The sequence below is a fragment of the Triticum aestivum genome, chromosome 2D, assembly GCF_018294505.1.
Source record: "Triticum aestivum cultivar Chinese Spring chromosome 2D, IWGSC CS RefSeq v2.1, whole genome shotgun sequence".
In the NCBI taxonomy this organism is placed as follows: Eukaryota; Viridiplantae; Streptophyta; class Magnoliopsida; order Poales; family Poaceae; genus Triticum; species Triticum aestivum.
In genome coordinates, this window is record NC_057799.1 from 545,996,376 (window position 1) to 546,009,654 (window position 13,279).

The 13,279-nt window shown below is 47.5% G+C and overlaps 1 long non-coding RNA gene across 1 annotated transcript; it reads left to right on the forward strand.

Annotated features, from left to right (window-relative positions):
• The first annotated feature begins 7,658 nt into the window (after positions 1-7,658).
• LOC123049890 (uncharacterized) lies at positions 7,659-13,073 on the forward strand. Its single transcript, XR_006423675.1, has 4 exons — positions 7,659-8,079; positions 8,351-8,452; positions 8,789-8,864; positions 12,272-13,073. It is a non-coding gene; the product is annotated as an uncharacterized lncRNA (long non-coding RNA).
• The last annotated feature ends 206 nt before the right edge of the window (positions 13,074-13,279 follow it).

Consider the following 13,279-nt stretch of genomic DNA (forward strand, 5'->3'; position numbering starts at 1 on the left):
GCAAAGATAACCAATCATACATAAAAGAATTCAGAGGAGATTCAAATATTGTTCATAGATAAACTTGATCATAAACCCACAATTCATCGGTCTCAACAAACACACCGCAAAAGAAGATTACATCGAGTAGATCTCCACAAGAATCGTGGAGAACTTTGTATTGAGATCCAAAGAGAGAGAAGAAGCCATCTAGCTAATAACTATGGACCCGAAGGTCTGAGGTAAACTACTCACACATCATCGGAGAGGCTATGGTGTTGATGTAGAAGCCCTCCGTGATCAATTCCCCCTCTGGCGGAGTGCCAGAAAAGGCCCCAAGATGGGATCTCACGGGTACAGAAGGTTGCGGCGGTGGAATTAGGTTTTTGGCTCCGTATCTGATAGTTTGGGGGTACGTAGGTATATATAGGAGGAAGAAGTACGTCGGTGGAGCAACATGGGCCCCACGAGGGTGGAGGGAGTGCTCTCCTGGTTGATTTCTTGACGTGGACCCCAAGTCCTCTGGATCACGTTTGTTCCAGAAATCACGTTCCCGAAGATTTCATTCCGTTTGGACTCCGTTTGATATTCTTTTTCTGCGAAACACTGAAATAGGCAAAAAAACAGCAATTTTGGGCTGGGCCTCCGTTTAATAGGTTAGTCCCAAAAATAATATAAAAGTGTATAATAAAGCCCATTAACATCCAAAACAGAATATAATATAGCATGGAACAATAAAAAATTATAGATACATTGGAGACGTATCAAGAGGCGGTAGCTAGGGCGTCCGCCCAAAACCGAGGCGGGACATTAGCGTGGAAGAGAAGGGTATGCACACAATCATTGAGGGCGCGGAGACTCCGTTCAGCGCGACCATTCTGTTGGGAGGTATACGAGCAGGTGAGACGAAGAATCGTGCCATGTGTGGCAAGGAGGGTGCGTACCCCGATGTTGTCGAACTCCTTCCCGTTGTCAGTCTGAAATGCATGAATGGGACGCCCAAACTGCGTAGCGACATAGGAGTAAAAGGTGGTGAGAACGGAGAGTGCATCGGATTTTCTCCGCAACGGGAAGGTCCACACATAATGCAAAAAATCATCAAGAATGACAAGATAGTATAAAAAGCCCGTATTACTGGCAACAGGAGATGTCCATAAATCACTATGAATCAACTCAAAAGGATACGACGCCACCGATGAGGACGCACTAAACGGAAGGCGGACGTGCTTGCCCAGGCGACAAGCATGACAAGTATGATCATTGGTTTTATTACACGTGAATGAAAAATTCCTAAGAATATGACGGAGGGTGGCGGAGTTCGGATGTCCCAGTCGAGCATGCCAGAGGTCCACAGTGACGGAGAGGGCGACCGGAGTGGTGGTGGTGGCGGCGGTGGAGTGGACCGGGTAGAGCTGGTCCGGGCTGTCACATCGGTGGAGTACAATCCGGGTACGGGCGTCCTTGACAGAAAAACCGACTTCGTCAAATTCAACAGTAACAAGATTTTCACGTGTAAAAGAACGAACGAAAACAAGATTTTTGATTAAGTCAGGTGAAACTAAGACGTTAGACAGATGTAAAGGCATGGAGTTGGACGGAAAAGAACCATGACCGACATGAGTAGTGGGAAGGGAGGATCCATCGCCAACAGTGATACGACATTTGGTATGAACTGGATATGCGGAGGTGAGGTTACCGGGGTTGGAAGTCATGTGAGCGGTGGCCCCGGTGTCCATATACCAGTTGCCGCCTCTGGTGTATGTGTTGGGTGTTGGAGCGGAGTGAAGCGCCGCGAGGAGGGCCGGATCCCAAGGTGCTGGCGGGAGGGCAGCGGCCGCGGCCGGAGGCCCAGTGGGGTAGGAGGGCGCGGCACCGGGGTACCCACCGGCATACGCGGGCGGGTAGCCACCCGGCGCAGTGAAAATGGCCTGATGGGCGCCGGGGCGGGCGCCAAGGATGCCAGCCGGGATGGGGGCCCGCGGCACGGGCATCGTGTATGCTTGGACCACCCCTGTCTAGGGGTTCGGCGCGGCGGCTGCTGTTGCTGCGGGCGTGGCGCCCCCGGCACCATTCTGCTGCTGTTGCTTCTTGCCGCGGCGATCATAGCCGGCGGGCGGCGGCTGGTTGGGTAGCCCGCGGCCGGCGGCGGGGGTGGTGGAGCGAAGTAGGAGGCCGCCGGGTTGGGGAACCGCGGCGGCTGCAGGGCCGTAGGGGTGGCGGCGCGGGAGATTCCCACGGTGAGCGCCGTGTGCGTGGCCCGGGACTTCACCATCTTCATCCTCCTCTCCTCCAAGCGAAGATAGGCCACAACCCTAGGAAAGGCCGGGTCCGGAAGAAAAGTGAGGTTGGAGGCCGCGTTGCTGAACTCTTCGCTCAGACCGGCGGTGAGCGTGCTAAGGAGGAGCTCGTCGGAGACCTTTTCCCCAAGATCGCGAGGCTCGTCAGCAAGTTTCTTAAGGCGCATACAATAATCATCGATAGACGAGTCATGTTGATGGCAGCCAAAAAATTCCTGCTGAAGAAACACGCGGCGCTGGAGGGCGTTGTCGGTGAAGAGCCCGTTCAGGTTTGCCCACACGGTCTGCGCATCATCCTCGTCGCACACGATGGTGTGGAAGAGGTCCTTGGATATGGTTTGGTACAGCCAATGGGTGATGGTGGTGTCGATGGTCATCCATTCGTCATTCACGAACCTGAGGTCGGTGTCGACGGAGCCGTCAACGTGATCGATGAGGTGGTACTCGCGAAACACGAGGGAGAAATAAGTTTTCCATGCGTAGTAGGTGGAGTTGGTGGAGTGCAAAACGCTGGGCATGCGAGCGAAGATGTCGAGATCACGGATGAGTTCCACCGGAGGAGGAGCGGGACTGTCGAAGGGATTTGATAGGATGGAGATGGAGGAGTGTGGGGAGGCCATCGGTGGAGGAGGGAGGGTTTGGCGCGACGCAGAGAGGAGCGGCGGCGCGGGTGTGGCGATCGGGACAGTGCTCGGGTGGTTGTGGCGTTCGGGAGGAGGGGGCGATCAGGAGGAGGGGATGGGGATCGGGTGAGAAGGGAGGAGGGAAGGAAGAGGCGCGCGGCGGCGTGATACGTCTCCAACGTATCTATAATTTATGAAGTATTCATGCTATTATATTATCGACCTTGGATGTTTTATATGCTATTTTATATGATTTTTGGGACTAACCTATTAACCTAGAGCCCAGTGCCAGTTTCTGTTTTTTTCCTTGTTTTAGAATATCGCAGAAAAGGAAAACCAAACGGAGTCCAGTTGACCTGAAACTTGACGAAGCTTATTTTTTGACCAGAAGAAGGCCACGGAGTCAAAGAGTTGGGCCAGAAGAGTCCCGGGCTGCCCACGAGGGTGGGGGGTGCGCCCACCCCCCTGGGCGCGCCTCCCTGCCTCGTGGACAGCCCGGTGACCCCCCTAACTTGTTCTCGACGCTAACACCTCTCATATATACCCAAACTTTCAGAAAAAACCTAGATCGGAATTTCCGCCGTCGCAAGCCTCTGTAGCCACGAGAAATCAATCTAGGCCCTCTCCGGCACCCTGCCGAAGGGGGCCATCATCACCGGTGGCCATGAAGGAGTATTCCGGAGAGGCCATCATCGCCATGAAGGCCAAGGACCAGAGGGAGAACCTTTCCCCATCCAGGGGGGAGCCCATGGAGGAGGAAGCACAAGGGGGAGAACCTCTCCTCCTCTCTCTTGGTGGCACCGGAGTGCCATCGAGAGGGGAATCATCGTCGCGGTGATCGTCTTCATCAACATCACCACCATCATCACCATCCTCATCTCTTTTACGCGGTCCACTCTCCCTCACCCCGCTGTAATCCCTACTTGAACATGGTGCTTTATGCCACATATTATGATCCAATGATGTGTTGCCATCCTATGATGTTTTGAGTAGATATCTTTTGTCTTTGGGTTGATTGATGATCTAGATTGGTACGAGTTGTATGTTTTATTTTGGTGCTGTCCTATGGTGCCCTCCGTGTCGCGCAAGCGTGAGGGATTCCTGCTGTAGGGTGTTGCAATACGTTCATGATTCGCTTAGTGGGTTGCTTGAGTGACAGAAGCATAAACCCGAGTAAGGGGGTTGTTGCGTATGGGATAAAGGGGACTTGATATGTTAATGCTATGGTTGGGTTTTACCTTAATGATCTTTAGTAGTTGCGGATGCTTGCTAGAGTTCCAATCATAAGTGCATATGATCCAAGAAGAGAAAGTATGTTAGCTTATGCCTCTCCCTCATATGAAATTGCAATGACGACTACCGGTCTTGTTAACAATTGCCTAGGATAATTCCGCACACCGATCCATCATTATTCCACACACGCTATTTATAATATTTAGTAATATATTCTAACTTTATGATAACAGCACCTACTTTTATGTTTTAGCTCTTCGATATCATGCAAAGTTATCATCTTCATACCCACAACGTAGTTTTATTTCTCGTTTCTAGTTGGAAGCAACCGTTCGGTGTACGTAGAGTCGTATCAGTGGCAGATAGGACTTGAGAGAATATTGATCTTACCTTTAGCTCCTTGTGGGTTCGACACTCCATACTTATCACTTCCAGCTTTGGAAATTGCTACTATGATTCCCTGCACTTGGGGATTATCACGGCGGCACAGGAGGAGGGCGGCGGCGGCGGCTGCAGCAGGGAGCTGCGGCGGCGGCGCGGCTAGGCTAGGCGGAAGCTAGGGTTAGGATCGGGAAGGAAAGTGATACCATGTTGAAAGGCAATGCAACTCTCGATATTGATCGGGTGCACAACGGACGTATATATGTACAAAGGGAGCCCTCAACCTCATCTATACAAGGAAACTAGAGGCGGGGCCGGTAGGAGATTATCCTAACCATATACATGCGTGTAGACCTACATATTATGTTCAACAACTTTAAACTTCACTAAGCCACATAAAGTAGAAGAAAAAGAAATCCTTAGCTTTGCATTCATACGACTTTTTGTCCATACAAAAAAACGTCAGCTTACACCGATAGGATAATTTGCATTAACGAGACACCAACCAACTACTTGTTGGTTCTCTGGTATCCACACACCGTAAACTAAGGCTCCACTTGTATGAAATGTCAACTCTACAGGTACAGATAAGCCCTACAGTGCAGACCCAGTTGTAATGAAATGTCCAATGTCAACTCTACAGTAGAGACCCTTTGCCACACGTTTCACCCCGGCTTTGCTGGAGTATTCTGTTCAAGAAAATACCAAGATTAAGACCTCACGAGCATCAAGGCGGCAGATAAAGATCGACCTGCACGAGTTGACCCCACCTCCTCGCTTAAATGCCAGCAATCATGGCGGGCTTGTCAAGATCGACAGGTCAAACCTAATCGTGCGTCGGGCTTTAATTCCGCTAATTAATCGGTGCAGCTGCGTCATTATTCGCGTCTACTACTGGCCAGCTCCCAACCGCGACCAGAACGAGGCCCCGAGCAGACAAATCCATCCGGGCCGTCCGTCCCTTTCCCGGCGCAGCCAACCGCCCGTCCGTGCAGCAGTGAATCGGCCAGAGATTTGGTTTCTCCGTCCGTTGCTGCGCCAAAAAATCGGTCAATTCGATTCGGGATCCTGTGGCGAGCCGGCCGCGGCGCCTCCCGATCGGCTCGGGCTTTGACGTCGCCATGGCCACGAGCCGCGCGTGGGCGCATGGAAAGGCATGGCCCGTATCGGCAACCACAGGGTAGGGTGCGCGCGCGGTGCTGGGCTGGGATCGGATCCCGTTTGACTTTTGATGCGTTCGTTCGCTCGTCCCCACTTGTTGTGTGAACGTGTGGTGCGCATGTACGCACGGCACGCCAGGATTCTTTCTGTGTGCGAGCCTACACGGACACGTCTGTGGTCGACGGTCCTGTGTGCGGGCTGGCGCGTGGTACCGTTCTGTGGTTCACAATCTGCCATTTCTGAGAGGGGGGGGGGGGGGGGGGGGTGAATCTTACCGGGTCACCCAGAGGGTCTGAAAGAGGGTGTTTCACGTGGCTGTTAAGAGAGAGTTGAATCTGCACAGTGGAGTCTTGTTGCATGATGTGCTATGTCAGTTTATGTATGGCAAGTGGGGCCTAACTCCAGGTTGACAATTTTGGCCGGTTCGCCTAAAGAAACATTTCTGGATGGAGTCGTTGGCATGTACAGGTTCAAGCTGAGCTGCATGCTATTCTAGTTGATTTGGTATGCCGAACATGGCCGGCACGTGCCGTTTCAACCTAATGAGGAGTATCAGGTTGGCCAACTCTGACATGGTAAGGAAGAAAGCCGGCCTAAAAGTTTCTTTACTGTTTCTTGTGCCAGACTGCATACATATATAGGTATAGTTACCGGCTCGCCGTGGACTTTTCATTATTTTCGAATATAAATGATCAATGAATTCCCCTGCTTCTAGATGAAATGACCTCTAGTTTATCGTTGAAGAGAGCGCGCTCCGCGGATGTCAAAGGCATTGCCGTTTCAACGCACGCGGTGTTGAAGAGATCAACCTGCGACAAGCATACGACTCCCGGCAGCATGTGGAAAACTCTGCCCGTCACTCGTCAGTACTCACCCACCTGGCAGAAACAACGACGACGATGTCATGGACATGTTTCAACTCTGATTTTAGATGCGTGCACTGAACTGGTAACATGGCAACATCCATCTACAGTTCGACCAACGGACAGTTCATCATCGTTCACTGCATCCAGCCGAGCCAACGAGTTGGTACATCGCCAAAGTCCACCCTTCACTTTCTCTTTTTCTTCAGGGCATTCTCGAGGACTGCACAGGGCAGGCAGCGTGCAGCACCTGTCAAGACCTCTCACAAGGTTTCTCGACATTTCGCGTCCACTCTGTTGGCCGATCAATCAAGCAGCACAGTGGCAATAGCACCGTTCTTGGGAGTCTGACGACACAGCAGAGGAATCGGACTCTGAACGAACGGACATGACCGTTCGGGATCTGTTTTCTAACAGTTCTTTCGCGGATCTCCTCTGAAGTCTGAACTGTACCGTTTCAACTTCTCGCGCATGCTGCTGTGATCGGCTGATCCACTGTTGCAGCTGTTGCTTTGTTTTTCATCTTCTTTGAGCAGTCTGGTGTCAAGTTGCCGCCCACTCACTAGTCTGATAAAGGTCGATGAACTTTTGCATCAATCTAATGTCTACTCCATCCGTTCCTAAATATAAGCATTTTTAGAGATTTCAATATAAACTACAGACGGAGTAAAATAAATGAATCTACACTCTAAAATACGTCTATATACATCCGCATGTAATCCATATTGAAATATCCAGAAAGGCGTATATTTAGAAATGGAGGGAGTAATTGACAGACTGTTTGGCTCCACATTGTTCCATCTGCAAGTTCTTGATCCCTGTTACCTTGACCGTGGGGATTAAGGGCATTTAGTTGAAGATCCCAACTGAATCGAGCGAGTTTCATTCTAGTGAAATGGGACGGTTTCGTATCCTCATTTTGTTGGAGTCAATAGATGAAGTAAAATAAAGAGGTAAATACACCGGGAGTCATAAAACTTGCATGGGACGTTCAGTTTGGTGCATAAACTTGTAAAATACATGTTTCTGGTCACCTAACTTGTCCTCTCATTCATATAAATGACGGTGCTTTCTATCAGGGGTGGACGCATGTACAGAGCTGTGGGGGCAGATGCCCCCACTCGATTTTTGGGCTGTCTTATACAAGGCCTCTAGTATACAACTTTGCCCCCTCTCAGCCAGTCATCTTTGCCCCCACTTATTTCTTTTTCCTGGTTAAACTTTGCAAAGGCCATATATTATTGACAACCGAGCCCACCCAGGCACATGGCCTTTCACATACGAGAAGTCATTGGCCTGTGCCATATAATCGTATTTGCACAGAGCACGGACGGACGGAGACCTGAGTCCTAGGCGCAATTGCCGCCTGGCGGCCAAGCAAAACGCGACGCGCCCTCGCCAGTTCATCTCCGGTCTTCGGCAAACGCCTTCGATCTGCGTTGTGCACAACGGACGCCCAGCCGGTTTCCTGATCTATGGCCCTCTCAATTTTATCTGTGATGCTCTTCTGCGTGTTACTGATCAATCGAGATAAACCCTAGGGTAAGTTCATCTTTTCTAGTTTCAGTTCTAATTTCCAAATTGTTGTTCCTTCTCTATTTCTGAGTTAGGAATTGGGCGAGTTTTATTTCAAATATCAACCTTGTGTACAATATACCAATTGATAACTAGGTAAACTGATTGTAGCTGCACGGAATAATTTGTACAAAATAAGTTTGGGTATGTGAGAGAGGAATAAATCTGTAGGTACTAGGTACTATCTGCCTTCATGTATGATATTTTATTTAATGTCTCAACCTTTTGACATTGGCAGGGGAGCTAAAGGAGGGTTTTCCTATGTTTGTTGTAAAATCTACAACTCGCAACATGCTTCGGTTAATTGATCTGAACAAGCTTCCTTGGGATCCATCTAAAAGTAAGAGAATTACATGTTTTGATCTCAATCAACATCAGGACAATGTACTTTACATGGGAACCTTATGAGCCTCATGCATCTAAGTTTAAACCTAGGAATATTGGAAAAACCTCATCCATCTGTTGAGAGATTCTTCTCGCTATGAAGTTTCTGAATAATGCTTTACGTAACATTTGCTTTGTGGAAGAGCAATCTTGGATATCATCTACGATGAAGTGATAGTAAAACGCTTCCATGAAAAAAATGTTATGCGATGAACAGGAGGAAGTGATGGGTTTAAATTAATTTATCGTAATGTTTACATTCTCCCTTAACATGTACTTTTTTTTCTTACAGGTTGCTGGCTAGAAATTTTATTCAAGAAGGTTGCGAACAACAAATTGCCACTTGTCAAGTCATTGTGTCTTAAATGGTTAGTTTACTTTTACTCTTGCAATAAAGTTGTCATAATTATGTGTATGATGAAATTATACTATAAGGAAATACATGATTTTGCTTATTACTTACTAATCCCTATATATATGCTTGTGTAGTTGTGTGGCTAGTTTGTGTAAATGGTCTAACCATTAGTATCTACAATCTTCCCATAAAAAAATATACTACACATCTTTGCCCCCTCTCAGTTTTCATCCTGGGTCCGCCCCTGCTTTCTATCGTATTCGGCCGTATCCCACACACACACATGGCGTGCCAACGTTCTGGGGGGCCATTGCCAGTGTTTTTTTTTGAACCCTTGCATTTCATTTATTTATGCAGAAAATTCTCAAATAAAATTAAAACCAAACTTTTTCTGAACCCTTGCATTTTATTTACACAGACATTTCTCAAATGAAATTGAAAACGCTGGTACATGCTGGGCTTCGAACTACTCGACCAACCTGATTTTGGTGATTAGTACGCACAGTTAGCTGCATATAATATGGACAGTACGAAGAAAGTAGAAATTAAAACGGGAAAAGCTGTGCAAAACAGGGATAGCCCCGGTTCAAACCTATGACCTCCTGGCTAGCTCGCCGCATGTGCAATTAAAGAGATATACACAATTTATCTTCTGTATTCTTCTTTCTTCTTTTCTATGTAAGAAAATAGCTAAATTTTTGTTTGAACTCAAATAATATTAAATTTTAAAAACATAGATAAAAGAAATACAGTGCAGAATGAATGTACATATTTTTTTAGACAAATCAACTAAATTTTTGTTTAAATTCGAATAATTTTAACTTCAAAAATCTAGTGCAGAATGAATGCACGTATTTTTTTGGACAAATCAATGGAAATTGTTATCGAATTCAAATAATTTTAAGTTTTTAAATCTAGATAAAGGAAAATATAGGTCAGAACGCTTGTACGCAAATTTTTCGGACAAATGAACTATTTTTTCTGAATTCGAATAATTGCAAATTTAAAAATCTAGAAAAAAAGAAGATATAGTGCAGAATAAATGTGCGTTAATTTCTTTCAGGCAAATTAGTGAGGTTTTTTCGAATTCAAATAATTTTATATTTGAAAATCTAGATAAAAATATATAGTTCAGCTGATTTGTCCAAAAGAATTTTAAAATTTGAATAATCTTATATTTAAAAAAATGTTCACTAAAACAGAATGATCCCACTCTCCCCGTGATAATGTGCATAAATTTCTATTACCCGCGTAGTTTTCTTAAATAGAACAAGATTAATAACAACATACACACGTGCATTTCTATTCCCCGCATGAATAAAATTTTGAAATGCGTGAATATTTCTGAAATGTAACTTACTTTTTTAGTTACAAAAATATATTTTTAAATGATTGATTTTTTAAATATCACATACTCTTTTTACAACGTATGAACATTTTTGAAATGTCACAAACAACAAAATATAAGTTGTTTTCTTACATCATTTTATTCCTGCGGGGAATACAAGAACATGTTTTTAGTTTTCGTTTATTCCTTTGTTGGGATGAGCGAACATTGTATTGAAGAAAATTTTATTTGTAAGTTTTATATGAATTTATTCTTGGTCGAGTACTCGAGTGGTTAGTGCAGTTATCTCTTAGTTTGCAGGACGTCCATTCTAGTCCCCTATTTTTTTATTCCTCGTTCTTGAAAGATACTATGTGCCTACATGTGCGAAATTAAATAAAAATCAAGGATTTTTTTCAGAAGAAAGATAATGCATGGCTCACCCAACGCCTCACCACTCACAACCACTGACATGTGGGCCGTATTCATGCTGACACAACACGTGACCACAAGATATGGCTGGATACGAAAGAACGAAAGAAGTGACCGTATATGCACCCATAGGCAAGTTATGTGACCGCAATGACGTATTTTACAACTTTTAGCACCAAACTGAATAATAGATGCAAGTTATATGACTGTCACTGATATTACCTCAAAATGACCATCCAAAAACCTAAGAAACAGGCGAAACATGGAAAACGTTTAGTTTCAACCGGCTGATTTTCTCGCGTCGTAAATCTCCTCTGTTGAGCGACACGTGTCCCCGTGGGCCAGCAGCCCACCGCTCAATCTCCAGCCTTATCCCACCCGATTCACCAGGACCACATCTTCTCCTTCCTTCTCGCTAACTCCACTCGCCCCCGTCCTCTCCTCTCCATAGCCAATTCTCACGGATGCACACCAGATTTCACACGCGCGCCACTCCCTGCTGCTCTGATTCATTCTTTTTTCTTGCTAGTCGTCGCCCTTGCCTCATCTCCATCACCCGCACATGGGCACCACCGCAGACCGACGTCCGCCGCTTCAGATGGGGGAGGGGGCTATGTTGTGATCCGTTGCAGCGAGACCACCACGACGACCGGTGAAGCGTCGGGGGCCACGGTGTTGCGAGCCTCCTCGTCCAGCTGCAGAGCAACACCACGACGACGGTGTTGCGTGTCGTTGGTCCAGGAGAGCTGCGAAGGCCACCGTGTGTGGCGGCGGCGATTGTGCTGCGAGGCAGTTCACCGCGCTGCATACGAAGTCGGAAACGCTGCAATGGAGCAGGTGATGCTGTCGATGGCGCGACAAGTTGAGTACGGCGGCGTTGCAATGGAGCGGGCATTGCTGCGGCGACGCGACAAGGCGGTGCTGCGATGGAGCTGGCGCGGCTGTGGGCGGCGCTGCGATGGAGTGGGGGCACGGTTGCCGGTGGCGCTGCAATGGAGCGGGCGCGGCGGCGGCGGCGTGACAAGTCGAGCACGGCGGCACTGCTGCCGGCGGCGTTGCAATGGAGCGGGCGCTCAAGTTAGATCGGCGGCGCTACAATGAAGTGTTCAGCATGTTTAGCGTGGCAGCGGCTGTGCTGCAAGGACCGAGGAGGGCCACCTCCGTGCTCACGCATCCTAGCGTTGCGGGACGAAGCAGGAGCAGTTACATCCAGCGAGCTCACATTGACTAAATCTGACGGCCATGTCGTGTCCAGATCACAATGATCAGACGGTTCGGAAGGCGGCTTAAGTTTCACACATACCAACCGGCTGATTTGTAGCAGCCGCCATAAGAAACATATATATTAAGATAAAGAAACACAGCCGAAAAATAGAAAACCGAAAATAAGAAGACAAAATCGGCTGTCACCGTTAATGGCCCGGCCCATGCGAACGCACACCCTCGCTTATGGGCCTAAATTTTCTATGACCCTAAAATTATAGCCGGTGGGCTCTCTCTAGTAAATATGATTTTCTTCTAATCATTGTTATTTTTTTGCATACATAATAATGATCTAAAGTTAAGTAAGCTTAATGTTTATTTTGCTAAAAATTGAGGATTTCTCTTGTACTATTTTCGGGTTTTACTGTTCATGACGAGTGCATTTGTGCTTGGAGCAGAACGGCACTTTCGCCTACTTCATTGTCTTGTCGCTGAAAGAGCTCTCCAGGTGTCAAAGGCATTGCCGTTTCAACGGACGCGGAGTCGGAAGATCAACCCGGCGAAGTACAAGCCACGGCAGCATTGTGGAAACTCTGCTCGTAGCTCGCCAGTACCCAACCACCTGGCAGGAGCAACAAACGACCATCTGCTGATTCAGTCGCGTGCACTGATTTAGCCATGGTCCGCTTCACCCGGCCAAGCCAACGAGTTGATCCATCGCAGGAAGTCCACCCATCACTTTCGCTTTTTTCATCACTGTATTCTCGAGGACTACACAGGGCAGTCGGAGCACCTGTCAAAGATCGCGCGAGGTTTCGCGGAATTTCGCGTCCGGCTCTGTTGGCCGATCAGGCAGCACAGTGGCGCACCGCTTTCGCGGGTCTGACGACGCAGCAGCGGAGGAATCGGGCATGTGCGTCACAACTCAGAACGGACGGACATGACCGCTCAGGCTCCGTTTTGCAACTGTTCTTGGGTGAATCCCGTCTGAACCGTTCCGCTCCAGACCTGTAAATTCTCACCGAACAGTAGCCCGATCTGCTGTTTCGGCTGCTGCTTTGAGTGCCAAATACATCACGGGTACCTCAACTTGTCCAGTGCGGTCACTTTAATGCCTAAACTTGTAAAATACACGAAACTGGTGCCGCAACTTGTTCGAGCGTTCAAATACGGTGCCTCCTTCCGTATTTGGGCATATGCACTGCCCACAGTGCCAACATGGCATCAGCCCACATGTCAATGGGTGTGAGAGGAGTGTGCTGGTTGTTTTACAGAAAACTCTTTGTACTTGATATAATTTTCACAAAAACTCCCGATATTTTATTTAAATACGTCAAATTGCATTGTTTTACAGAAAACTCCTGATACTTTATATAATTTTCACAAAAGCTCCTGACATTTTATTTAAATACGTTAGAAAACTCGCATGGATAAAATAGTAATAACAAAAAAAGAGCACCCGACAG